The sequence below is a fragment of the Anabrus simplex genome, chromosome 13, assembly GCF_040414725.1.
Source record: "Anabrus simplex isolate iqAnaSimp1 chromosome 13, ASM4041472v1, whole genome shotgun sequence".
NCBI classification, from domain to species: domain Eukaryota; kingdom Metazoa; phylum Arthropoda; class Insecta; order Orthoptera; family Tettigoniidae; genus Anabrus; species Anabrus simplex.
Window position 1 is genome coordinate 37,510,506 of NC_090277.1, and position 3,411 is coordinate 37,513,916.

The window sequence follows — 3,411 nt, forward strand, 5'->3', positions numbered from 1 at the left end:
AATAAAGTAAACATAATTGCCCAACAACAGCAACAACAAACAAATAAACAAACAAGCGAACAATAACAGTGCAACAAACAAATATATGAAAAGAAAATATTACAAGAATTACTACTAGTTTAACATTCTCAACCCAGCATCATCATATACAAATTCACACGCAACTTAATTGAAACGATGCCTGAGGTTCTCAATGGCATTCCTCTGCACATACAAAGAGGTATCTTCTACCGTCATGGTTGTGCAGCCCTTGTATTTCACTGTGGTGTTGGAGTACTTAGACACAACTTATTTTGTGCAATTGAATTTGTTGAAATCATCTATTTCAGTGGGTGGCATGAAGCCTTGAAGTAAATCCTCTTGATTTTTATTTCTTGGGACCTACTGATTGTCTCAGACAATCGAGGTTCTAGTCTTCTAACCCCAACATGATTCTGGCTGAGTTTGGTGATATTTGAATATGCTCAAATACGTCAGCCTCTTATTGCTATATTTTATGGCACGTAAATTAAGTCCTGCAGGTCTAAATGCTGGTAACATGGCTTCTCCAAAAACTTTAAAAGTAGTTAGTAGGACGTGAAGCAAATAACATTATAATTGTTCCAGCAGTACGGCTTATGCGTTAATTCAAACGGCTGCTTTTCATGTCTATGCTGTCATCTAATTAAAATCACTGAACTATGTGTTGTCCTAAATGTTTTATCTTTTTAGATCAGATGTTACTGGTATCAACTTTTTGGAAATTCCTGGTGTTCAGCACCTCTCACTATTATCGAGATTGTTTGTATTTCGAAGTTGGGTTTCTCAATTAACTTTCAGTTGTTTATTGATAATTCTGCAGTTTTCATCACTGTGATTGAATTAATCCACCAGTACTTTTTTGTTAACTGCCCACTTTTGCTGTCATTTAAGAAAAAGCTAGGAAAAGAACAGATTGGGAATCTGGTCGGTCGGTCGGTCGGTCGGTCGGTCGGTCGGTCGGTCGGTCGGTCGGTCACAGCAGAGGACTTGCTTTGAAATGTGAGTGGGAATGTAGTGTCAGAGCAATGCAGTGTGGTGTATATCATCGGGCTATTCCTTCTGTGATAATGGCGAGTTTTCACAAAAGTTATTGAACATCTGAAATCAAATCTGTCCCTCCTAAATTCAAAAAATTTCTTAGTTATGAAATTCCCCCGTAGGCTTGCAGAATGGCCTTGTGTGAATAAGGAAAATTAGTGAAACTGACAATTTTTTTATTAATATCTGTAAGAACTTAAATGATATTAAGACATGGTATGCATATCTATAACTGGAGCAGAGATTTCTTGGTGGGGGAACTATGTGCAAATATTAAAGAGTTTACAGAACCACAGAATATAATTGCGCTTCCATTCTCTTAAAAACTTATTGAAAGCACTGAAAGGTGCACTGGCTGTTACAGCCTTTGAGCTAGTACGAGTAAAAGACAAGTTAAAGTAGAGATGGAAGTGCAAACCCCATAAAGATAAAACATATAAGGAGAGATGAACAAGGTAGTTACCACAGGTACTCTGCGTGCTATGCAAAGGACCGTGAATTAAAGTAAAACCTGTCACAATGTTGAATTGGTAAACATAAATTAAAGGAAAACTAACTCTGTTAAGAAAATAAAAACAATTTTTAATTCTGAAAAATACCTCAACCAAAATAACCAAACTGAAAACATATATGTATTGTCCTCTTTTGAGACTCTAATAACCTATTTAATTAAAACAAGATAATCAACAGAAGAGCAAAAATTAAATTAATTTTAAAACCAGCTGGCCGTTTAGAGGAAGTTGATTAAAATAAGAATATACATATTATAATTTTAACAACTTAAGCATTCATCTATACTGTTTCAAAACATCATGCTTTTCTAACATCAATTTAAATTAGGTTTACCCAAAGAGCTTTCACAAGGGAATCTAAGATCCAACTTACAGGACAAAGATTACTTTGGTTACCAAACCACCTGAAATTAGGCATAATAAACTAAAGAGGTCAAGGAAATTCACTAAATAACATTAAGAGGATGAGAACAAGAAAATACATCATTAAAATCCAAGTTCATAACAGGAGAAATCAATTATCCTAAGCAGGTCAATCAACAATTAAACAATTCCTTTTACACACACTCGTTGCAATGGTGATTTACACACGCTCCAGGAAATAGGAAAACAACCAGGCCCACAACCCATGCACATCGATAGTAGCTTATATAGAAAGAATAAAAGGGAATCAATTGCTCATAAAACTCCAAAATTACAGTTAAATTAAAATAAACAGGAACAGAAACTAAATTTAAAACGCTAGTGTAAACTCACATGGCCCTCGAGTCGATAGTGTTTACTCCGAAATACAATAATAATAATAATAATAATAATAATAATAATAATAATAATAATAATAATAATAATAATAATAATAATAATAATAATAATAATTTTTATTTTCTTTTTTAAATTTTAAAATGCCACAAATGGCTGCAAACAGATCAACTAACATAATGCCATTAGTCAATTACAATGCACATTATACATATTAAACCTGATTACCCATACAAAAACCGAAGTGTACAGTATGGAGGTAATAATAATGTTGTATGGCTTTTAGTGCCGGGATATCCCAAGACGGGTGCAGGTCTTTTGATTTGACTCCCATAGGCGACCTGCGCATCATGATGAGGATGAAAAGATGATGAAGACGGCACATACACCCAGCCCCCGTGCCGTAGGAATTATCCAATTAAGGTTAAAATCCCCAACTCGGCCGGGAATCAAACCCGGGTCCCTCTGAACCAAAGGCCGGTATGCTGACCGTTCAGCCAATGAGTCGGACAGTATGGAGGTAACTTTTGGCATCACACTGAGCATGCAAAATATAATGATGAGATGAAAAGTTTTCCTTAGGAGTCAAATCCATGGGCGAGATGTAATTCCAAAACCAAGAGAGAACAAGAAAAACTTACAGTTTGCATAGTAGTTTGCAGAAGCATTTTACCATGCGTTACTCTAGACTCATAGTAGATGAGCTCAGTGGGAAGATGCTTAATTTTTCCCACTATTTCAGAAGAAAATTAGGGTGATAACACTCATAGATTTAATGAGTCTAGCCTGGGTCTATGGCCCAAGCCGAAGCTAGGCTTCCGTATGAGCACAAGAAACGTGCTCTCTGTGGCTGCAGAACTCAATGTCAGTGGCTGCCCTCAGTTCACAAACATACATAGGCTGGCCCAATGTAGAAGCCATGCACTGATTGGCAGGTGAGAGAGAGAGGGGCGACAAGTTTAGACTGGCTGCTGAAGAGGACAGCACGAAGCAGAAGCTACAAGCATGTGACATGTTTTATCGATGAAATAAATATGTTTTCAAAGGAGGACCGGTTTAGCACTCAGATGTGGAGAAAATT